The sequence below is a fragment of the Narcine bancroftii genome, chromosome 4, assembly GCF_036971445.1.
Source record: "Narcine bancroftii isolate sNarBan1 chromosome 4, sNarBan1.hap1, whole genome shotgun sequence".
Classification (NCBI taxonomy): Eukaryota; Metazoa; Chordata; class Chondrichthyes; order Torpediniformes; family Narcinidae; genus Narcine; species Narcine bancroftii.
In genome coordinates this window covers 81531195-81557601 of record NC_091472.1, presented here as the reverse complement: position 1 = coordinate 81557601, position 26407 = coordinate 81531195, and the positions used below count along the sequence as shown (strand labels likewise).

Below are 26407 nucleotides of genomic sequence, written 5' to 3'. Positions count from 1 at the left end.
CCATATCATTCTCCTCCTTTGAGACTTATTCTCAGACTGAGCTTTTGGCTATATGTCTTAAAAAGTATCTTGGCAAGATTTGGTGTTAAATTTTGTTCAATAACTCTCTTGTAAACAGGTTGGGATACTACACCAAAGGAGCAAAAGAAATCCATATATTTGTTGTTTTCTAATGTGTAACAATGAATGCTTTGAGTTAAACTGGCTAAGTTGTAGTTAGGTTTAAATTAAGCATGGAGCTTCTTGCCTACGGGGATGCAACCAACAGAGTAGCAGCAGACTCAGTCTTGTACTATAATTATCATACTTCAAACAAGGGGCTAAGCAATCTCATATGTAATGTTTAAAGCCACTTGAAGAATTGGCCTAGACATGTTCTTGTGACAAGCGTAGATCAATGCCTCTTGGCTAGGAAGATAAAAAGCAAAAGAAACAACAGTAGGAATTAAAATGCATGCCATTTGACTGGACCTGGCTATGGTGATGCATTTAAGATTTTATTAACACTGTATGAAATAATTACTCTTTCCCACTCTAGCACTTTTATCTGTGGATTAAAATCCTTACCCATTGGCCAGAATGTTTTCTTGAATCCCTCTGTAAATCACATACTATCCTGATTGGGAAAAGAATCTCTGATCTTCTGTCATTGTTGCTGTGTTGAAGTCCTGAGTTTAACCAGCATTGTTCTGGGAGTGTCTGTAACAAAGAACTACAATGGATGATAAATGTGGCTCACCACAACAAGGGCAAATAGGTATAGATAATAAATGCTGACCATGCCAGGGACAAGTATATTAATGAAATGAATGAAAATACACTTCTTCTATCAAATGCCTTTTGAGGGTCTGTTTGGGGAACAACACTCTTCTTTTCATGCGGCGTTCTGATAACATTTTGCAGATTGCGGCCTCATCGATTAGTGATCAAAAATGTTCTTCTGGATGAAGTTTTTTATTTGTGACAGGTATTTTGAGATGGATCACCCAAAAGGAAGTGTGAGGCAATGTGGGTGACCCACCCTTTGCAACACCGAGAGCATATAGAATATCTGCATTTACTGACAGGGTCAATACACAATTTGATTCAGTCAAACTGAAAGAAATTTTCAGAATGAGGGCCATGTTAGGATATTTTTTACCCCAGATCAAATGTGTTCACAATGGCCATTTTTGTGTCACCCACTTTATTGTGGGTCGCATGTCAATTAGCTGATCAGGGTTTCTAGCTTAGAAGGGCATCAATGAGCAAATTGGGATTTAACAGAAATCTGTAAGTCACTCAGTCTCATTAATATAAAATTTTACTTGATTAATTAAATTTAAATTATTGCATTGGCATGTCAGGATTTGAACTCAGGTCAACAGATCCTTTGTCCAATCCTCCAGATTACAGAACCACTGTATATCCACCAGATCCTTCTTTTGGAGTTATGCCTTCACTTTCCTGTGGTCTGTAGAAGTTAACTGTTGTAATTAGGATGAGATTTACTTTACAAATGTCTCACAATGTAAAACCTGAACCATAACAAGACACATATCAAAACATATTTACATGAACAAAAACTAGTTTTGTTAATTCAGGTTGAACATAGAATTAATTGCAATCCTATTTATATAGGGGTAAACTCAGTTTGTTCAGCAACTTTCAGCAATTAGTGAACATTAGTGAAATCACTGAATAAATTAGGGCCATAAACTCAAGATTATCCATCCCTACTTGTCCATTTCCTGCAGATGAAGAACTGTTGAAATTGGAGGTGGTAAGAATTGGACTTGTTACATCACAATGAGAATCAGGAATCAATACTGTGTAATCCAGGGAGTCCTCAAATCTGAGTTGAAGTTGGATTTGTTAATTTTTCATCCTTTTTTTAGTCAGCACCTGGAGGTCAAAGATGATTTCCTTCCTTTGGGTTCTGAGGTAACTCATTCACAGACCACACCCAGAGTTGTGTTAGGTAGTATTTAATGGCCAGTAAGGTGAATGTTTGGGACGCTGTGATTTGTTTCCATTCTTGTGCTTGACCTTCAAACTCTCCTGTTACAGTACTGGAAGTGTTCAGTATCTGCATAGATGCTTCTTGTCCATTATAAGTGATTATGGGCCAGGGAATTCCATGAGTCATTGAGGATGTTACATTTTTCTCTCTGTGAATAACCTTGAAGTGTATTCTCTGACTTGCTGTTAAGATCTTGCAATGTTTCTGTTTTATTTTTGTTTTGTAGTCATCTTTCAGTGTATTTGGTTTGTGACAGGCCCAGAGGACCCCAAAATCCAGCAGCCATAGAAACACACCAAGGCAAATGGTTACTTAAACAAAAGTAGATTTTAATTTTCTTTAAACATAAAATCAGGAGATCAAACTTTAACTTATTACTACTAACCTAACTTAACTCTCTTCTAATTCTAAGCATACGTGTATGTAATGAGTGTATAAGTTAAGAAAAGTTCTTTGATTCACAGTCCAATCTCACTCCCCCAAGTTCACCAGAATCAGGCAATTCTTATACTGTGCACAGAATTTAACATTTATGAATCTTTACCAGGCTTTGGTGCTTTAAAGGTAAATGGTTACTGCTCAGGAAGGTTCTTGTTAATTTTCAGAGAGAGATTTGTTGCTCATTGGACACACACAAACTGATTCCTTCTAATCAGCCACTTCAGTGTCTTGATGAAGAAACTTGCCCAATCAAGGTTTTCCAGACAATAACTTCTTTCTTTCAGGTCACCACAGAGTTCCTTTTCTGTTTCCCTTATCTCAGGTGAAATATTATGCAGCGAGCCATCTCCTCTTGTATGGACCACAAGGGCTTTGAACAGGCTGAACTCAGAACTCACAACCTATCTTCAAAATGGGTTTCCAAAAGCCACTGCAGAAAACCAGCAGTCTCTCTCTCTCTCTCTCTCTCTCTCTCTCTCTCTCTCTCTCTCTCTCTCTCTCTCTCTCACTCTTAGAGAAAGCCTGTTTGGTCTCCTTTCTCTTTCTCTCTCTGCTTGCAAAACCACCTGAGTTTCTTAGAACAGCAAACTGCATTCAGACAGATTATGGCACCAGACCCAATCTTCTGAGTCCATTCATCTGTTGCTTTTCAAAACAATAATCTACTACTCCATGTCTAATTAACACCTACTTGTGAAGTCCTTCAGCAAAGCAATTTCCATTGTCTTTACAAAGGCACTGGGATCCTGGACTGTCTGACTTGAGCAGAGCTCTGGCATTTTAAATGAGATCTGTATTGTGAATTATTTGTGACCTACACTAAAAAAAAACTCACAATTTATCTCCTTTAAAACATATCTATATACAATATAAAATATAACATAATGCGTCACAGGTTGTTTGATTCTTGACTACACGCCCTGACCCTTGAAATAAGGCACTCACAAGATGCTCTTCAAAAGCCATCTATAAGTTCAGCAATGGCCCATTCACTTAGCCTTGACTGCTCTTTACTATTTTGTTGCAGCTCAGTGAAAATTAAATGTGACCTATCTTTCAGCAACTTATATATTTCTTAGGTTATGGCAATTTAAAAAATGATATTATGCATGTTTTATTGTCTGATGTGTTCACAAAGATCTTAATGTCTTTCCAGGTAGAGAATCTCACCTGGTCCCTTAACACCAGCTCCATAGCCAAGAAAGACCGGCAGCGGCTCTACTTCCTGTGAAGGCTGAGGAAAGTTCATCTCCCACCCTCCATCCTCACTACATTCTACAAAGGATGTATCGAGAACATCCTGCACAACTGCATCACCACCTGGTTTGGAAGCTGTACCTATTTGGACCTCAAGACCCTGAAGAGGATAGTGAAGTCAGCGGAAAAGATCATTGGGGGGCGTCTCATCCTATCATGAAGGACATCTGTAGCATTTGTTAATGTAGGTGAAAAGCAATAAACATTGTGAAGGACTCCACATATTCTTCATGTTAACTGTTCTCCCTTCTACCATCTGGTAGGAGGTAGTGCATCACTTGGGCTCTTATGTCCATATTGGGCAACAGCTTTATCCCCCAAGCCATCATACTCCCGAATTCCCAGAATATCTTTGGATAGTGTACATGGATTGTGCCATATATATCTTAATATTTTAATATTTTGAATGTGTTTAACTTCTATTCTAACTTAGATTTATGTAAATGTGCTCTGTGGTCCTGGAGATAAGCTATCTCATATTTACTGTGTGAGCATGGTATGAACAATAAATAAAGGTGACTTGACTTGAGAGCAGCAGGGAGTGCAGATGGGAGCAGAGAGAGAGACACTCATAGAACTCACTTCGAAGAGAGGTGGAGAACTTCTTCAGTGTAGGGATCCCTTGAAGAGATTTTGCAGTGCATCAACTATACAAATGTCTGCAGATGCTGCGATTGTAGTTAAAAAAAACACAGAATTTCTGGAGGATTTCAGCCGGTCTTTCCCGCATCCAAAAAAAAAGCAGATATATTGCTGCCATTTTGGGCCTGAGTCCTTCTTCGGGGAATAAGAAGAACGAGCCACAAGTAGGAAATCTCAGAATCAGACAATGCTGAATTGGGTATGATAAGGGAAAAGGTATGAATTTATCATGTTTGTGCAAAAGGAGGCAAGGAAAAGGGAGAGAGACAGAGCTAGAGGAAGGCAATGTGAGAAGAAGTGGAGGGGGGTGGGGAGGTTTAATGGAAGCCAGAGAAATCTGAGAAAAACATCTGGAATCTCTGAGCTAACAATGAAAATTAAGCAGGACTTAGTGGGTCAGGTAGCTTCCATGGAGAGAAATGATCAGACAATGCTTCAGGTCCCAGCCCAGGATTTTAATAAACGATCTGAACTGAAACATTAATGGACTATTTCTCTCCATGGATGCTGCCTGGCCTGCTGAGTCCCTCAGCTCCTCATTGTTTGCTCATAGAATATTTGTTTATAATCTAAACAAAATCAAATTTCAACTGTAATTTTTACTTGACTCCAAGTACATAGGTGCAATGGGTTTAAAAGGAATGTACTAGGATGGAAAAGGCAAAGTGCTATGCTTGCAGAGGAAGAAAAAGTATTTGGCCGAGGATGAAGTGAACTGTGGACAACTACAGCAAGTCAATGTTGTGGAGGTTGCAATGTAGCTCCGAATAGAGTTGAAGGCCTCCGAATAGAGTTGAAGGCCTTACTATTTTCTTGATATGGCTCCAGTTAAAAATAGGTTAACAGAAAGGGAGCAGGAGTTGGGAGATAGGGTGGATCTGAGAAACCAGGACACTGCCAAGGTCAATGGCAAGATCTAATTTAAACTTCCTAGTCAACTAGCCAGATGTCTCTTTTACAATGAGTGACAATTTTCATCCCTTCATTTTGTGATATTTGTGTTATTTTTTTGGCCTCTGAGACCATGACCAAGAATCCCTGTGGAATTCATCAGGCAGTATCCGAAAACACGATTCTCTGGTATCTCTGTTGGGGGTCATTACTGTTGCAAGTGTCAAACACTTTAACAGTGAAAATGATTTTGAAGATCAAGAAATATTTTGATTCATTAAAATGATGTTTGCATTTATCAACCAAATTTTAATACAACAGTTTAATACACAATGTTAGCCTTTAAAATAGACAACTAATCAGTGAGAGTAAGTAATCTAATGTGCTTTATTTTAGAGAGCTTTGTCAATTCTATTTTTTCAAGACTTAAAGCCTTCCCTTATGCAATCTTACCCATTGTTACCTTACTTGCTAAGCTGAAAGTCACCTGATTTTCATCTCTCATGCACCATCAATAACATCAACTTCCATTAAAATTCACATTCATACTCATTCTGAGATGTGTTGAAGTTACTTTTCGAAGGGGATGTGACTTTTCTCTTTCATAATCCTCCATCTGCTTGTTATTTAAAGTTCAAGCCAGCACTGACATTTAGAGACATGTGGCCAAATATAAGCAGCAATTAATTGAATTTAAAAAAATATATTTTTTATCTTCAAAATCAATTTCTCTTGTACTGTTAGTTGTTTGACACTTACAATAATGAAGACTAGCATGGTTTTCACAATGAGAGATGCCTGGTGGTAAAATGTTGTTCCTGAAGGTGCCAATATACATTTCTGGGAACTCCTCAGATTGGTTGGAGTGCCAAAAGTTACCACGTCTTCACAAATTTGGATGGAATGCCAGTCACTGTAGAAGGTTCTGCTGTTTGTGAAGTTACTGGTGTATATTATGGTTGCAGTGAACTGGAATTCATTGTCTGTGTGTAGTTCAGATGGCTGGCTCCTCCCTCACCTACCCCAGTATAAACCCTGGTTTCCCCGCCTTACCTCAGATTCACCTGAGGACTATTGTCTACAGGCCATTGGTTGTAAGCTATTAAAAGCGTGTTTGTACTCCTCACTTGTAGCTGAGTGCATTCAGTTGTGCTAGAATTTTACTAGCTTACTTTGAAGCAGGTTGGAAGCCCTGCTGAAGCCAGGCATGCTCCAGATTGACCCTCAGTCCCCTGAGACCCCAGAGGAATTCACCTACTGGCTGGAGTGCTTTGAGTCCTACCTGATAGCGACATATGACATCTTCAACTTGGATGGGCTCCAGAGATCTGCACTTCTTTCTTGACTCAGCCCCAAAGGGTCTGCTATCATCAGACTGTGCTACCTAAGAGTCGGCCATAGAAGGCTTGAACGCCCTCTACATGAGGCACCAGAATGATGTGCTGGCGAGGCACTGACTCAATGTTGGCAGCATCTGGGGGAGTTGCTGAATGGCTATGTTCTTGAACTGTGGGCCCTGACCAGAAAATGCCACTATGATGTGGCCATGGCTGGGGTGAGAGAGGAGGAACAAATCCGGGACACCCTCGTGGCAGGAGTGAGGTCAAGGTACGTGAGGCAGTGACTGCTGGAGTTGGGGAAGAAAGACTTGGCCAGCACCCTGGAGCTGGTGAAAGTGCTTGAGCAGGTCCAACTGGGAGCTGGTGACCTCACGGGCAAAAGAGGTGTCTTATCAAAGGACCAAGTCATTGGGGTGCCTGTGACTCCTGCAACCCCAGAGCTGAGCACTGAGACCACACGCGATTGAGGATGCTACTTCTGTGGACAGGCAGAGCACCCCTGCTCCTGAAGCCCTGCAAAGGACTCTGTGTGTACTGGATGCGGGAAGCGAGGGCACTGGGTGAAGGTCTGGCAGACTAAAGGGAACCCAAAGAGGGTGACCTTGTGTGCAACCCCCGAATCATCACTCGACGTGTGGCCGAATCCCGAAGGACCGGCCCCTGCCTCTCCATGCTGTTCGCTGCCAGTGTCTTCTTGCCATGCCTCGTGGCGGGACCCGCACTGGAAGTGAAGCATTGCGGTGACCATCTTGCCATGCCTCAAGGTCGGCGCCACCTAGTTCATCGTCAGATCAAGATGGAGGGCAGCTATCTTGCAGCACCTCGTGGTCGACACCACCTTGTCTGCTTGGGGGCCAAGAGGAGAGAGTTGACATCAGCTTCGGGAGCGATGGGGTTTCCGGAGCACTGGCATTGGTCATCCTGGATCAGGAAATACCTCACCAATTGAATAACTCACTGATGGAGGAGAGGGTAAACAGAAATTTGACTGATTGCTTGGTAGACACTCGCCCCACCGAGAGATTTAGAAACTCTGCAACTGCTCTGTGGTACAACTTAAAAGTGTACCCGATGGACTATCATTTTTTTTAGCTTCACACTCGCACTCTGCAATGATCCATGGGGTATTGTATAGTGCCTCTAACTGTAATGGGGGAGGGGGGGGGGATTTTGTAATTTCCGATTATATGTACTGAAGAATTTGTGTGCTCCTGTGTGGCTGGTCCTGGACTTTCTGTGTCACCTTAAAAGTGTGACCACTCACTCTGGCCCTCTTCCTCCAATCACAGTGCGGAACGGAAGGTCCCAAAAGCCGGGCACCACATGTGGTCTCTCCACCATAAATATTGATTCTTCCCTCACTGTTTCTGAACCTGACTCCTGATTGCAAGTCAATAGCTACAAAGAGTAGGCATTACAGTGTGTGTGGGGGGTGGGGGGGGGGTCCCAGGGGGGGTCCCAGGAATTTATCAGAGCTGAGACACAGCAGCTGCACAAAGAAAACATCATTGAACCTAGCAACATTCCATGGAGAGCCCAGGTGGTAGTCGTGAAAGGGGAAGAAAAGTCCAGGCTATTGATTGACTATAGCCAAACAATTAATCGTTTCACACTCCTGGACGTGTACTCCCTCCCTCGAATTTCAGACATGGTAAACAAAATTGTGCAGTATTGGGTCTATTTGACCATCGACCTGAAAGCTGCATTCTATCAGTTACCGATCCATTCTGAGGACAGTATTTGAGGCAGATGGACGGCTCTATCAGTCACGGAGGTTCCCTTTTGGTATCACCAATGGGTCTCAGTCTTCCAGAGACAGATGGACAAAATGGTCGATGAGTACGGGTTGAAGGCCACCTTCCCTTATTTTGACAATGTCACCATTTGTGGACACTGTCTGGAAGACCATGATGCCAACCTCCAGAGGTTTCTCCACATGGCCAAGGCCTTAAACCTCACGTTCAACTCCAGTAAGTGTGTGTTCCAGACAAAATGTCTGGCGATCCTGGGCTATGTGGTGGAGAATGGTTTCATTGGCACTGACCCCGATTGAATGCACTCCCTGTTAGACCTCCCGATCCCGAGAACCATGAAAGTTTTAAGGAGGTGCCTGGGCTTCTTTTCCTACCACACCCAATGGGTCCCTCACTAGGCAGATAAAGTCCACCCCCTTTTAAAGTCCACCTCTCTCCCATTGTTGGCTGAAGCCCATGCAGCTTTCAACTCTATTCAGAGCTACATTGCAAAGGTAACCATGCACGTGGTGGATGAGAAAGCACCCTTCCAGGTGGAAAGCGATGCCTCTGATGTAACTCTGGCCTCTACCCTTAACCAGGTGGGGAGGCTGGTTGCCTTTTTCTCCCACACCCTACAAGGCCATGAGCTTCAGAACCCATCTGTGGAGAAAGAGGCTCAAGACATTGTAAAAGCTATTAGGCACTGAAGGCACTACCTGGCTGGCAGAAAATTTACACTGCTCACTGACCAGCGATCGGTGGCATTTATGTTTAATAATGCAAAAGGGGGCAAAATAAAGAATGATAAGATCGCTAGGTGGAGGATTGAGCTCTCCATTTATAGTTACGATATAGTATACTGGCCAGGTACTCTCAATGAACCTCCAGATGCCCTGTGAAGAGGAAGCTGTGCCTCTGCACAGTTGCGGTCACTGCACGATGAGCTTTGCCGTCCAGGCATCACTCACATGGCTCATTTTGTCAAGTCACGCAACCTGCCCTACTCCATTTAGGACATCAGGGAGATCATCAGGGAGGTGATCAGGTCCTCCCAGGTCTGCGTGGAGTGCAAGCTGTATTTCTACCGCCCTGACAAAGCGCACCTGATAAAGGCATCCCGCCCCTTCGAATGACTCAGTGTCGATTTCAAGGGTCCCCTGCCTTCCACCAACGGAAACGTGTACTTCTCAATGTTATCGACGAGTATTCACTTTTTCTGTTCGCCACCTTCTGCCCAGACATGACCACCACCAGTCATCAAGGCCTTCCACTCTATTTTCACCCTGTTCAGGTATCCCAGCTATATCCACAGTGACCGGGGCTCATCATTTATGAGCGAAGAGCTATGCCAGTACCTGCTCACAAGGGGCATTCCTCAAGCAGGACGACTCGCTTCAATCCCCAGGGGAACCGATAAGTTGAAAAAGAGAATGTGACTGTATGGAAGGCCATGAAATTGGGTCTCCGATCCAAAGTCCTTCCAGACTTGCACTGGCAAGAAGTCCTACTCATCGTACTCCACTCCATAAGGTTGTTCCTCTCCACAGCGACCAGCGCAACTCCTTATGAGCTTATGTTTATGTTCCAGAGGAAATTCATATCTGGGACTATTCTCCCAGCTTGGCTGATGGCGCCAGGGCCAGTCCTGCTGAGAAAACATGTGAGGAGGAGCAAGACAGACCCCCTAATCGAGAGGGTCCATCAGCTGCACACCAACCCAATGTATGCCTATGTAGCAAACCCTGATGGCAGAGAGGGCACCTGCCAGAACTGAGGATCCATTGTCTCAAGTGAGCCAGGAACTACCAAGTACCCCACTCAGAGTCCCGGAGAACACTGCTCTGGAAGTGGACAAATCCACCCCACGACCTGAGCTGGAGCCCGCAAGACCCAATGACCATGTACTCCACAGGGGATCCAGAAGGTTCAGGAAGCCCAAAGTCCTCCAGTACTGCAGCACATGACCAGAATTACCAGAACCCCTGACAGACTTGTAAATATTTGTAAAGTACTAAGTTTTTTTTGAATGAATAGTCTGTTTTTCTCCCCACAGGCTCAATTCACTGTCTGTGTATTGTTTAGATGTCTGGCCCCTCCCCTGGCTCCACCCTCACCTACCCCAATATAAACACTGGCTTTCCCGCCTTACCCTCAGATTCACCTGAGGATTATTGTGTCTACTGGCCATTGATTGTAAGCTATTAAAAGCATGTTTGTACACTTCACCTGTCTCTGAGTGTATCAGTCACGCTACAATGGTAGAAGCAGGAAAAAACAATTCCATCATGCATATTACTGAGTCCTTAAAATGACACAAGCATCTGCTTTTGATGTGGATTGACAGACCAGCAAGCTTTCAGTGTTAATGGCTGTAATAGTGAGGTGAACATGCATAACTCGATGACCAGTATGGGTATAGGACATGTGGTGGTGGGACGCTTACATCAGGAAGAAATTTGTCTTTCGGCAGCTGTGTATACATCTGGGGAACTTGAACATTTTCCCGGCAGTTGCTACAACTGTGCATGCTCTTGGCAGAGGCTTTTATCCTGTGGTCTGAATGGTTTCAAAGTCAGCTGAATGCAAACATTTGGAAGGATACTAATAGATTTTGTAAAAGTGGCCATTGAGAAACAATGAGTAACAGAGGCAAGGAAAATCCTCGATTTAGTGCCATGTCTACGTGGAATTGCTGTGAAAAGACAGAATCGACAATTTTCAATAATAATATTACTATTCCCACTTTCTCCAGGCTCACTTTTTGTTTCTTTATTTGTACAGTCGGTATATTCCTTCTCTCTATGCTATCAACTCTTCTGTCAATTAATTTCTTCTGCCTCCCAACTTCTCATTTTTGTTCTTCGACCCCCCCCCCCCCTTTTATAAATCTTCTCCATGTCTTGAATTCTTAAAACTGTAACTTGTCCTCATTCTGATGAAAGACCTTTAAATATTAAAACAATAACAATTTTTGAACTGGAATAGAAAATAAAATAACACAAAAAAACTCAAGGCATTGACATAAAACATTAACTCTGCCTTTTTCTCCATAAAATATGAACTGCAGAATGTTTCCAGCATATTCACTTTAATTTCAGATTTCTGGCATTATTTTGCTTCTGTAACTAGTATTATACAGCACATGGCACTTTGCATGAAAAATTATATCTTGGCATTTAATCCAGATATTCAACAGGTTAACAGGTTAACAAAAACAATGGAATCTTTACTGTACTCACAGCCAAGTCTTTAGAGATAAAGTATCACATTTATGGCCTGTAGGATATAATCTTGACCCCTTCTTTTAAAGAAATCCTGCAGTGTATCATCTGACAACCTCCCATTATTGTATCTCAAAACTTATCTGTAATTTTCCTGAAACCCTAGCCAGAATGCCACAAAGCACTTTTATTGGTCTGTTAATACATTTTACAACTTCATTTTTTTGCAGTGCAACTGCCATCTTATATTACCCACTTTATTTAAAATACCTTGAGCAATAGGACAAAACTCATATAAGTGGAAAAGAATGTTGGGTGCATAGTTCATTGTGGCCTGGTTACAATTCGCTCTTTGTGGATAAACAACAGTTTCTTTAAAGTTGCTGGTGATTGGATACTTTTGGTTGATCTTTTATCTTTTTTTGTTATAAAACCCTCGCTTCTATACTATTTACCCAGGGGCTGGAGGATTAAGCACCATTCTTCACACACTGAGATGTTCATGTTTGATCCACAAACTTCAAATTAACCTGCACAGAACGATAATCAGTGGCACCAGTGCATTTTGTACTAGGACCATTTGCAAGTTCAGAGGAAGCTTTTAAATACTTAATTGAATACTCAATTAAATACCTAAAGAAAAAGAGATAAACTTTGTCCATTAATAGCCCTGGCCTTCTCACCCCAGTGTCGAGCAGTCCTTTGAAAGAATAAAGATAGCAAAAGAAATAATATTGTTTTCACAGGGACTTGTCACACATTTATGGGATGCCTGGAGCAATTTATTTTGCTGATTCTACATATAGGGAACTAGTCTACATCTATGGAAAACCATTAAAAAGTCATTACAATATATCTTGAAGAAGGGCTCATGCCCAAAATGTTGGTTATATATCTTTACGTCCAATGAACGCTGTAAGACCTACTGAGTTCCTCCAGCATTTCTGTGTTATTTTTATAATATAATGGACAGGTGCAAAAAAAGGCTAATAAAAATCTAGAGATCATAAATAGAAGAGATAAAATACCATGTATGATGGGGTAAATCCAAGTTAGACCACACTAGGCATCACATTGGCCTTTAAGGGAATTCAGCAGAGCTTTATCAGAATGATAACTGGGGTTCAAGGATTAAATTATGGAAAAATTTAGTACAAACTAGAGATGAACTTCTTAGAATTTGGAAAATTAAAGAGTTTTAGGGGATTTTGATAACAAAAATAGAAAAAAGTTCTATTTGCCGTCTGATGAATCTAAGACAAGGTGAAATAGATAAAATATAAAAGGAAGGAAGACAGCAAACACTTTAACATGCAAAAATGACAGAACTTAGAACTTTCTACCAAAAGTGGAAATTGATCCAATGTTAATTGTAAATTTTAAATCTGAGTTTCATGGATTTCTTTTTTTTTGAAATTTATTTATAGTATCTCCATACATTCATTTCAAATTGACTTAGTATAATATTACATAATAGATACTAAATAATTTTCAAATTTTCACCCCCCCCACCTCCCCTAACCCCTTAGGAAACCACCTTGTGGTGGTTAATTCCCAAAAACCCAAATGGGTGTGGTATAAACCACAAGTAGCATATGACTTTCGGGAGCAGAAATACCACCCGCTCCCCCCCCCAGGCAGACAAAATACACGTATAAACCGAAAAATCATCATTTCTTATATCCATAAAACCCCGGTCCATCAATTTAACCAATCTTATTCATAAACTCTTTTTTTTGAAAATCCAAACTTGATATTAAATTTTGCACCCTTTCCACCCTCCCAACACTGAGTTAAACATTGTTTACAATCAATAAAAGTTTTTTTTAAATTTTTTTTTCAAGTCTTCCTGAATTTCATCCACTGAATTAAAACACCTCTGAACATCCCAGTTCAACACCGAATCTTCCATTCTTCTCAGTCTCAAGTTGAATTTGTAGCTTACTTTCAAAAAAAGTTTTTTTCAAATCTTTTAAAATTTTCTTGAACATAATTCCTTCGGTCTTGATCTTCTAAAGCATCAATGTTATTCATAAGTTCTTTCTTTTGTGTTTCCCAATTTAATACCAAATTTTCCACTTTGTCAATCTTCTCAATGTTAAGTTGAAATTATTGTTTATTTTCAAGAAAAACTTATTCAAAATTTTTAACTCTTCTTGGACATTGCTCCTTCGACTTTAATTTTATAAATCATCAATCTTGTTCATAGTTTCTTTCTACTGAATTTCCAAATTTAATAATAAAGTTTCCGTTTTTTCCAATTTTCTCAATATTAAACTGATCTTGTTGTTTAGTTTAAAAAAAACCTTTTCAAAACTATTAAAATCTGTTTGCAATGTATGCATACTCACAGATAATAAATTCACTCTTCCAATATTCCATCCAAAAAAAAATCACTGATAAACCTTATTGCAGGTCAAGGAGTTCCATATATATGTTTATCTTCAGAAAATATTTCAAATATTTCAAATCAACATTCGTCGCCATCTTTCAAAAAGGAGTCCGAAATCAACTTTAATAAGTTCTGTTCTTGAGAAAATTCCAGCACCAACTCCGGCTCTGTCTGGGCAAATAGGTCAAATTTCTTCCAAAGTCAAAGAATGTAATTTTGTTCTGTATTTATAGATAATAAATTCATCCTTTCGATATTCCATCCAAAAAAAGTCACTAATAAACTTTAATGTTATCTGGATTTTTAAAACTCACGGGCAACCAATGCCAATTACTGCAATTTATCCTCATAAAACATTTCAAATCAATATTCATCACCATCTTTCAGAGGGGTGTCCAAGACCAGCTTATCCGACAGTCCAATTAATGAGCTCCGTTCTTAAGAAAATTCCAGCCTTGACTCCGTGGTTCTGTCTGGGCAAGTAGGCCGAGTTTCTTCCAAAGTCGGCGAGTGTAGTTTTGTTCTGTATTTGAACTCTATTTTCCTTAATCTTTGTTGCCATTTTAAACTAAAAACAATTGATAAACAAAACAAAGACTTTTAACAGAAAAGAAATATTCTTAAAACGGGTATTTATATAACTGCCTGGGGGAGATCGGGAATGCACATCCGCTCCCTACGCCATCTTGCCACGCCCCCCCAGTTTCATGGATTTCTATTAGTAAAAGTTATTAAGGGAAATAAGGCAAAGACAAGTATGAAGTCAGCTCATATATTAGCCATGATCTCATTAAATGGCAGTATGGTACAGCAGACCTAAATGGCCTCTTTCTGCTCCCATGTTTCCTTATGTATGAGATTGCATGGAAATTGTAATTTGCTTTGATTCATTCAATTTTCACTCTTTTAGTCTAATTCCATCATTGTCCAAAATTTCCAAGTGCCAAAGTCAAATCAGCAAGATATGACTTTATGACCCAAGAATAAGAACAATGAAATCAGGGAGCAGATTTTTTATCATGTCGATGTTTCTATCGTTGGATAGTGGCTCTAGCTAATCAAAGTAGCCCTTTCTGTTTTGTATATGGTTTCACAATCCTGTTGAAATCTGTAGAACCTCATATTTGTCTCTACTAAAATCTTTGTCCATGTTCAGGTCCATGTCCACTTAATCCAGATCTCTTTATTTGTCACCATATTCCCCATGCTTGTTCTTTCTTTGTTGCTTGAGGTCATCAGACAACATGGTATATCAACAGCTATCATCCAGTTTGTCATTTGAAATGCTGTGAATTACAACAGACTCAAAATCAACCATCGCAGAATTATAGCACTAACTGATTCTAGACAGGGGTTTACCCTTCATCTTTCTCTGCAATACTCTGTTACCAAGATCAATTTCTTTGCAATTAATTAGCCTGTTGACAATTCCCGGGCAATGATCTATATTTTAAAAAATTACATTTGAAAGTTTAATATTCGACTTTGAAAACTGAAGTGGATTGTTTCCTTTTAAAAAAAAACACAAGAACATAAGAAATAAGATGCGATGAAGAAAATTCTTCTCACCTCAGTTCTGAATGGTTGACCCCTAATTTTGAGACCGTGACCCCTTGTTTCTAGATACTCCACTTAAAGGAAACATCATCCCTGCATTTATGCTCTCATGCCCTGAAATAATTTTATATATTTTAATGAGGTAACCTTATATTCTTCTAAACTCTAGCGAGTTTAGGTATCGTAAAAGGATAAAACACACTCCACTAATCAATCTGGTGAATCTGTTGCAAATACTGTTCTAGCCTTCTTTGGGTAAGGGGTTCAGACCTAAATGCAATTTTATTGTAAATTCTAGTGATATGTCTTCAGTATCTAGATTTCCTTGTGATAAATGCCAGCATATTTGGTGAGGTCAAATTTAGAGTACTGTGTGCAGTTCTGGTCACCGATTTAAAGGAAGGATATTAACAAGATAGAGAGAGTGCAGAGAAGATTTACAAAAATGTTGCCTGGGTTTCAGCATCTGGAATACAAGAAAAGATTGAGCAAATTAGGTCTTTATTCCTTGAAAATTAGAAAGCTGAGAGGGGATTTGATAGAGGTGTTTAAGATAATGAGAGGGATAGATAGAGTTGATGTGGAAAGGCTTTTCCCATTGAGAGTAGGAGAGATGGATACAAGAGGTCATGGGTTGAGAGTTGATGGGCAAAGGTTTAGGAGTTACATGAGGGGGAACTTCTTTACTCAGAGAGTGATTACTGTGTGGAATGGGCTTCCAGGAAAGGTGGTTAAGGCAGGGTCAATTTTGTTGTTTAAGAAAGAGTTGGATAAGTATATGGATGGGAGGGGGATGGAGGGATATGGGCAGAGTGCTGGTAAGTGAGGGTACTTGAATCAGTGCGGACTAGAAGGGCCAAATTGGCCTGTTTCCATGCTGTAATTGTTATATGGTTATATTGTTTCCTTGCCACATCTGCATTTTAACCTTCAGTGGTTCATATACATTACCAAGTATCAAATGCACACAATCTGAAAAATGCTTGGCCTTTTATATTTTTCTCAACCAAACTTGACAATGTTTTCCCACATTATATCCCATCAACATAGTTCTTTCCCATTCATTTACTTCTGCATCCATACACCTGCACAGCTTTGAATGATCAGCAAATTTCTGATGAAAGGTCATCAATCTGTAATAATAACATTGTTGTTCTCAAAACAGATGCTAAATGATTGCAGAGTATCTCCTGAATTTGTGTTTTTATTTTAGATTTCCAAGTCCTACAGGCATTTTTCTTTTGCTTTGGATATATTATGCTTAATCCCCTTATCCATATTATCGATGTAGCTTGCAAACATCTCTAACCTCAGCATTGATCGAACGACAGCCAACTTGAAAATGACATCATTTGAGTGAGTAAAGTACTTTTGGTATAGATGGATAGATAGATAGCTGGTAATATTGGAAAACTGGTAGCTGCCCACTGATACTGCTCAACCACTGAGTTCTTGTAGTAAATTGTATTTTGCTCTTCACAGATTCGCACTGCTAATACTCAACATAGTTGAGAAAACAAAATTCTTCCAATATTTTTCATTGTTCATAATTGGACTCCAATAACCTTTCAGCATAAAGAACCTGAAAGCCCTTTAAAGTGATAGGATGCTAGTCATTTCAGATCTTTATGAAACAAAGCATGCACAGAGGAGAGATTGAGCTTCTGCACTGACGGAGTTTCTTCACAAGCTTACAAGGCACCTAGGCTTCTATTGAAACATAAGTCCGCTAGTGTAAGAAAATAATTACTGCCAAGGATGGTGTTTCTGCGATACATTCAGCTTTTAATTCCATCGACAGAGAGATCAAGTGAAGTAGGATCAAATGACTGGCAAGGGGAGATGTGAGCTTGAAGGATAGATCAGAGGATATTTTAGTTACAGAAGGAAACATCCAACCATTCTACAGCTGAGATACATTTACTCTGCAGAAAGAACTATAAGTTTGCATGTACAGAAAACTGGGACAAATGTATCCATCTGAATGCTTGGAATGTATTGTCAGTAATGAGCCTGAATAGTCTGAAATCGGATGCTGTCCTAATCTCGATTAATAACCAAGAAGATATTCACCATCAAATGCCTCTTGCCCTTGGGCTTTGATCTGTGCCTTAAAATGCCAATAAAAATAGAACAGTGATAATCAAAGTGAATTATCGCCACTGCTTGATGTTGTGCCTGATCAAATGATTATCATATGACAAGGGTATTAGCACTGTCAAGAGCTCCTAGTTTTAGCAGACTTCTACTCATGCTTATGCTTGCATTCCTTTCTCTGAACAGCACAGCTGCTAATTGAACTACAGCTTGCAGAGACTATTCACTAACATTCTGGTAGATAATTATTGCTGTGGTAAATAAATTCTTACAGTCTTCAATAATATGGTTGTTGTGCACTTGGAATAATTAAACAACAATTACTGGATAATATAAATTCCTTATTGTTGTCCAAATATATACTTGGATTTAGAGATTATAGATATGGCAGATGGAAAGAGGAAAGATAGATAGACAAAAAGATGGATAGATAGATGGATAGATAGATATTTAGTAAGACTGACAGGTAGAGAGATAGAAAGGTAGACATAGATAATTAGATGGACTGAAAAATAGTTCATTGAAGGGTTAAGCAGAGTGATAGAAAGGCAAGTGTATAAATAAATATGATAAATACACAGATAGATAGAAAAAAATCTACTTCACCTTCTAAATTTTGCATTTGTAAGGCTTTTACTATAATACAGAGGCCAAGAAGCATTTAAAAGAGCTTGCAGAATTCTGGAAAAAGGTATTGTGGACAGATGAGACCATGATTAACCTGTATCAGAATGATGGCAAGAGCAAAGTGTGGAGGTGTGAAGGAACTGCCCAAGATCCAAAGCTTATCACCTTTGCTATGGTTTGCATCTTTCAATGTAGCCTCTGTACTTCTATCTGCGAAGTTTTCTGCGGACAGTAGTCATTAACATATCCACATGTGCCTCCTATTTTAATATTTTTTAAAAATTCTCCATACATGTAGTAACAATGATTATTATAATATACAGATATCCAAAAAGAATAAATTGATTACATACATGATGGCTTTCAACCCACCCCAAAACCCCTCCCTCCCACCCAACCTCCCACCCCAAAAAAAGAAGAAAAATACAAATTGAAAACTAAAAATAATATATAAAAAGATAGAAAAAGGAAAAGTCATGAAGAATCTTGGATTGCAGAGAGAGAGATGTCAGGCAGCACAACTCATCAGTTCTAACACAAGCAATAGAGGAAGATTCTGCAGGGCCAGAGGGGTAAAAATAATATCACTATGAATTTAATCCAATTACCTGATTATATAGGTGGCAAATTTGTAAAAACATAGAATATTTTATTTCTTAGATTATAAGTGATTTTTTCCCCAAAGGGATACAACTTTAAATTTCATCATCCCACCTTAGCAATGTTAAAGATATATTCAATTTCCAAGTAATTCCAATACATTTTCTCAAAACTGCTAATGCTAATTTAACAAATTTCAATTTATAAATTGATAATTTCAATTTAGAAGTTGTGCCTTCAATATTTCCTAATAAAAATAGGTCAGGATTTAATGGAAAAACAGTTCCTGTAACTTGTTGCAATAAATTACTTATAGACATCCAAAAGGGTCTCACATTCGGACAAGACCATGTTGAATGTATGAACTATCTTATATCCTCACCACATCTAAAACATTGATCTCATAAATCTGATTTCAATCCATTCAACTTCTGTGGAGTAAGATATAATTGATGTAAAAAATTGTATTGAACTAATCTTTACCTTACAATAATAGTTATTAGTCATAGAACCTCTACATAAATTTTCTTAATTTTCTTGATCTATTATAATATTCAAATCTGTTTCCCATCTCTGCCTAGACCTATAAAATCCTAATTTAGGAGTTTTTAATTGCAATAATGAATATATCAAACAAATACATTTTTTGACATTCCCACTTCTAATAAGAGGTTCTACATATGAACAATTGGACAAAAATATTGCTGACCCTAATTTATCTCTCAAATATGCCCTTCCTTGAAAATAACAAAAAAGAGTAGTACGTGGTATATCATATTTGTTCCTCAATTGTTCAAATGACATTAATTGTCCTTTCTTATAGCAGTCTTCCACATTAACAATTTCTTTACAATACCAATACCACAAATTTAAGAAATTATTATCTTGAAAAGACCAAAAAAGGGTTAATCAATGGCATTTTAGATGATAAAGACCCTCCACCAATATCTTGATTCATTTTATTCAAAACGTTGAGTAAATGCTTCAATAGCAGTGTGTCTTTATTGTTATGAGCCCAAAGGACCCCAAAACCCAGCAACAATAGATATTCACCAAGACAAATGGTAATTTAAACAAAAGTTGTTTTTAATTAACTTTAAACATGAAAATAGAATCAAACTTTAACTTATCTCTATTAACTTAACTAACCTAAATTAACCCCCTTCTCATTCTAAGCGACGTGTATGATATGTGTGTAAATTTAAGAAAAGTTCTTTGGTTCACAGTTCAATCTCACTTCTCCTTCTTCCAAATTTTCTGGTTGCAGGCAATTCTTATACTGTGCACAGAATTTAACATGTATCAAGTTCACCAGGCTTTGGTGATCGAAAGGTAATTGTTTACTGCTCAGGAAGGTTTTTGTAGGGTTTGCATAGAGAGATTTGTTGTTCCAGGATTTCCACAACTGAGGTACCTCAATGTCTCACTGATGAAACTTGCCCCATCAGGGTTCTCCAGGTGGTAACCTCTTTCTTTTAGGACACCACAGAGTTCTGTTCTGTTCCACTTATTCCAAGAGAAACATCAGACAGATAGCACTCCCAGCCATCCACCACTCTGGAGCTTTCTTTTTCCAATCAGCTTTCACTGTTCAGCTGCTTTCAGTGTTCCACACACACTGGCTGAGAAAAGTTGTTGAGCTTATCTCCTCCCATCCCCCCCCCTCTCTCTCTCTCTCTCTCTCTCTCTCTCTCTCTCTCTCTCTCTCTCTCTCTCTCTCTCTCTCTCTCTCCCCAACTCCCAATTGCTAGAAATCCCATGTGACTCTCTCACTTGCAAAAACCCCCACCTTCTTCAGCAAACCACAGGAGTTCTCCTTCTTGGTCAAGCTGTTGTCTTAGATAAACAAAACCCAGGGGTGACCTTTCTGTGAACATTTTGTAAAAAGGTCAGAAGCCTTGTAGTTAATCAACCAGCCAGCCTGTCTCCAATCCAAGTCAATGGTCTATTCATTTCATGATGTCGGTTCAATTAGCACCTACCTCTGAAATGTGCATAGCATTCTCCATTGTTTCTATAAAGTTCACTGAATATGAATTCTTTTGTCTTTCAAGTAAGACCTGTTTTAAAATGCGTGTATGTAAGTAACCCACTCTAATCTTACCAAATTCTCCCAATATTTATCCATTATATTATCAGCAACCATCAATTTTGATATATACATTCTTTGGATTTGATTTCTCTAATTTTATTCAGTTCAATGCTAACCCATTTCAAATAGAGAAGCAAGGAATCTCATCTGTGCTACTCAATAAAAAATCTTAATATTAGGGAGATGTAGTCCTCCTAATTCATATTCCCATGTTAACTTCTCTATAGAAACTCTTGCCATTTTACCTTTCCAAAGAAATTTCCTTATTTGTTTATTAATTTATTGAAAAAAATTTTTGAAGTATAAATATTGGAAACTGAAAATGATATTGTTAACCTTGAGAATACATTCATCTTTATATAATTCACCTTTCCAACTAAAGATATAGATAAATTTATCAATTTTTAAAATTCAATATTTTTAAGTAAAGATAATTAATTAAATTTATATAAATTTTTATCTGTACGTATTCCTAAATATTTAATACCTTCCTTTGGCTATTTAAACTGCATATCTCTCAGATACTGGGTGTAGTTGCCTACTGTCAAAGGCATAATTTGACTTTTAGCCCAATTTATGTAATAACCTGAAACTTTCCCATAATCTTCCAGTTGGGCATATAATCAGTAGCCACTTTCAGGTGGCCAGAATACCTCAACATAAAGCCACCTAAAATACCCAAATGCTGCTGTTCGGAGGCCATCTGAAAGCAGAGAACCCTGACCCAAGGAGTACTTACCCAACCATCCTTGGGTAGGTGTATTCTCCGCTTCTGAGCGCTCCCCTAGGCACTTGAAAGCAGGTGGGACAACAGCCAAGGTCGACAGGAGCTGGCATTTGCTCTGCGGTGCCTCTCCCTGCTGTGGACCTTTCAGGTACCAGAACAGCACCTTCAGTGCTGCCACCTGAATGTCGCTTCGCACACACCCGCAGCTGGCTCTGGAGCTGCATTCTCCCAACTGTTCCACCTGAAAGCGGCTTATGTAAAGATGACTCAGATTCTGTCAAATATATTAAAACATCATCTGTAAATAAACTGATTTTGTGTTCCTCTTGACCTACCGTAAAGCCCTTAATTTGTAAATCTGAGCAAATAATCTGGGCAAGCGGTTCTATAGCTAAAGCAAATAAAGATGGTGACAAGGGACATTCTTGTTTACTTGATCTTGTTAATTTAAATGGCATAGATATCTGTCCATTTGTTACTACTTTAGCTTTAGGACTATTATATAATGCTTTAACCCAATTTAAAAAAAAATCCAAACCCAAACTTTTCTAATACCTTAAACAAAAATCCCATTCTAATCTATCAAATGCCTTTTTTGCATCTAGAATTCCTGCAAAACTCAAATCACCTCTTTTTTACAATAAGTGAATTTCGCTAAGCAATCTAACTACATTTTCTGAAGATTGTCTTTTTTTAACAAACCCTGTCTGATCCATATTAATGAATTTAGGTAAAAAATTATTCATTCTATTTGCAAAACTTTTGCTACTATTTAATAATCTATATTTAATAATGAAATAGGTCTATATGATGAAGGCTTCAAAGGATCTTTGTCTTTTTTAGGAATCACAGTAATTATTGCCATCAAAAATGATTCTGGAAGAGTAGAAGTTTGTGAAGCTTGATCCAATATTTGCAAAAATATAGGAATTAATAAATCCTTAAATTCTTTATAAAAATCAGATGGGAAACCATATTCTCCTGGACTTTTATTACTATGTAAAGAATTCATTTCTTCTCTTACTTCTGCTTCTGTAAACTGTGCACCAAATTTAACTTGTTCTTCTAAACTTAATCTAGGAAATAATATCTGTGATCATTTATTTTAGTTTCATATCCTAAAAATTCTGAAGTATATAATTTCATATAAAAATTCCTAAAAGATTCATTTATTTCTTGAGATTTATATGTAATTTCATAGTATCCTTTTTTATTGCATTAATTATTCTTGAAGCTTGCTCCGCTGTTAATTGCCAAGTCAAAACTTTATGTGATCTTTCACCCAATTTATAATATCTTTGCCTCATCCTAATAATAACTTTCTCAGTTCTATAAGTTTACAATGCATTATAATTAAGCTTTTTATTAATCAATATCTGCGTTTGTCTTCAGAAACGGACTTGTGAGGATCTTTTTCTAAATCTGTAATTTCTTTTTCTAATTGATATACTTCTTTCATATAATCCTTTTTAATTTTAGATGTAAATCATAATTTTCCCTCAGAAATATGCTTTTAAAGCATCCTGTATAATAAATTTATCATTTATCAAAATCAAATTTGTATCACAAAATATTCTAATATGATACAAAAATAGGGGGAGTTGTGGATAGTGAGGTGGGTTTTCATGGACTGCAGAAGGATTTGGACTACTTGGAAGAGTGGGCTGAAAGGTGGCAGATGGAGTTTAATGTAGATAAGTGTGAGGTGCTTCATTTTGGGAAAAATAACCAAAATAGGATGTATGCAATGAAGGGGAGGGCTTTGAGGAATGCAGAGGAACAGAAGGATATTGGAATAATGGTTCATCATTCCTTGAAGGCAGATTCCCATGTAGATAGGGTGGTGAAGAAGGCTTTTGGTATGCTGGCCTTTATAAATCATAGCATTGAATATAGGAGCCGGAAGGTGATGTTGAAACTGTTTAAGGCATTGGTGAGGCCAAGTTTGGAATATTGTGTGCAGTTCTAGTCACCAAATTATAGGAAGAATATAAAAGAGGTAGAGAGGGTGCAAAGAAGGATTACTAAAATGCTGGCTGGATTGCAGTATCTAGAATACAGAGAAAGATTGAGTAGACTGGGATTTTATTCACTGGAGCATAGAAGGTTGAAGAGGGGATTTGATAAAGGTATTTAAAATTAAGAAGGGAATAGATATAGTAGATGTGAATAGACTCTTTACCCTGAGGGTAGGGGAGATTGGAACAAGGGGTCATAAGTTAAGAGTTAGGGAGCAACATTTTAGAAGTAATATAAGAGGATGCTTCTTCACTTGAAGAGTGGTGGCTGAGTGGATTGACCTTCTGGAACAGGTAGTTGTGGCAGGGTAAATTCTATCATTTAAGAAGAGGTTAGATGAGTACATGGATGTGAGAGGGTTGGAGGGTTATGGGCAGGGAATAGGTAGGTGGAACTAGTTGGAGTTTCACGTAAATTGGTGCGTACTAGAAGGGCCGATATGACCTGTTTCTGTACTGTAATTGTTAGATGGTTATATGATTTTGAACAAAGTCACAAAAATCTTTCCTTTTCAATGTCAGAGAATTTAATCTCGATCTATATATCGATTTATCTTTGTCAAGCATTTCCAAAGTTATTAACAAAGGTGAATGATCAGATAAAATCCTTGTCTTATAATCCGCTTCAAGAATTCTACCTTGTATTTGAGCGAAAACCAAAAATAAATAAGTTCTAGAATAAGAATCAAATCTATTAGAATACAATGAATAATCTTTCTCCATACATCAATCAAATTCAAATCTCTCATCAGACCCAATGTAGCTTTAGCAGCTTTCATTCTTCTTGTTAGATGAGTAGATCTATCTAACAAAGGATCTAAACAAAAATTAAAATCTCCTCCTATTAAAATATTTTCATGTGCCTCTGCTAAATTTTTAAAAGTATCTCACCATCAATATTTGGATCATACAAATTCAAAAGTGTCCACATTTCTGAAAAATATTGATAATGTATCATTACATATCTATCTTCAGGGTCTGTAATAATATTTTGAACCTTAATAGGAAGATTTTTTTAAATTAAAATTGCTATCCCTCTTGCTTTAGAATTAAATGAAGAAGGCAACACATATCCTACACAATCTCTGTTTAATTTCCAATGTTCATTTTTGGTTAAATATCTTTCTTGTAAAAAAAGCTATATCTACTCCCCATTTTAAAATATATGTTAACACTCTCTTTCTCTTTATTTACCCGTTTAACCCATTAACATTAAAATGTACAAATTTAATTACTTTACTCATCAAACTAAATATTAATTAATCCCTCTCCCTCATTCCATCCCACAGGCCACCCCACAATCCAATAAATGGAATCAATGCATCTGCACGCACCTCCTCCAGCAATCCAAAGAAGACAAAAAAGAAAATCAAAAATACAAAGATATATATATATATATATATATATATAATATATATGTGCACACACACACACACACACACACACACACACACACACACACACACACACACACACACACACACACACACACACAACTGTACTTTATAACAATACAAAGAAAAACCCTCCCAATAAGTGTTGACTAAAACAACACTAATTTCCTCCATTTTACGGCTTTTGACCAAGGTCACAAATACACACATAATCCCATAGAAAACAACACCTCCCACTCCTCCCAACTACATTGGTATATTCAATATTATAAGCTTTAATCACTTAATTTAATTGAATAATGAAGGAAGAAATAAAACACCAAATTCTTCCATCCAGTTTAGGAAATCAAGATAAAAGAAAGAAAAAAAGAACTAATTCATTGCATCAGGTCTGTAATAATTAAGGGTTGAGGAAGACTCCAAACATATTCTTCTGCTTGAGCAAAACTGGTAAAAAATATATTCTGTTCCCCAGAAATTTGATCAAGGTGGACTAAGACTACCAAATTTTAAGAATTATTTTAAAGCAGCTCAATTTAAGAATCCAATCTTGAAAAAAATGAGCCACATCTGGGTCTTCTTTCCCTTCTGATGGACCTACTATTTTAATATTATCTCTTCTGCTAAAATTCTTCAAGATATCCATTTTACTAGAAAGTTTTTCATTTACTGTAATTAAATCAGTGGTTGTATCTTATAGGTGCCTGGAAATGTGGGGACTAAGTATAAAGATTGCTGTAATTTCTCCATGGTCAATCCAAAATGTATACAAAAAAACCTTGAATAAAATCTGGAATGTGCACTTTAATCACATGTGAATTGTTTGACTGCAAATTTAAAATTGTGGAGCACTGGAGCAAATAAATAAAAAAAAAGTGTCTTTGTCCCAAACATTATAGAGGGCACCGTATATCAAATGATGTGTAACAAGGATTATTGCTGAGGTGGCAACTTTTACCATTTATATAAAATGCTTGGGAGAAGGTACCTAAGGCATGGTTGTGAAACTAGTTTTAAAACAGTGATGATAGGAAAGTAAGTTGTGAAGAGGGCATAATTAGACTGGAAGAGAATGTAAATTGGTTACGTGGTGGACAGAGATATGGTATGTAGAGTATAATTTGGAGAAATGTGAAATTATCCATGCTGTCAGGGAAAAAAAATAATTACTTTCTTTAAATTCTGATAATTTGCAGATCTTTGAAATGCAGAGGGATCTTCATGCATTTTCTCCCCATGATAGAATGGTTTTCACCCAAGGACTCTGGTGTACTCCTACATCCCAAAGATGCATTGACTGATACTTCAATTGAATGGTAAGAAAATTCAGGATGGAATTAATGGGCTTGTAGGAGAGAATAGGTTACAAGATA

General features: G+C 38.0%; 1 long non-coding RNA gene across 2 annotated transcripts in view; it reads left to right on the top strand.

Moving 5' to 3' along the window:
- Window positions 1–26407, top strand: part of LOC138760740 (uncharacterized) — a 45978-nt gene that overhangs the window by 3516 nt on the left and 16055 nt on the right. For both annotated transcript variants that reach the window (XR_011355845.1, XR_011355846.1), the window contains exons 2-3: window positions 3600–3884; window positions 26231–26350. This is a non-coding gene — a long non-coding RNA (uncharacterized lncRNA). The remainder of the gene's footprint in view (window positions 1–3599; window positions 3885–26230; window positions 26351–26407) is intronic.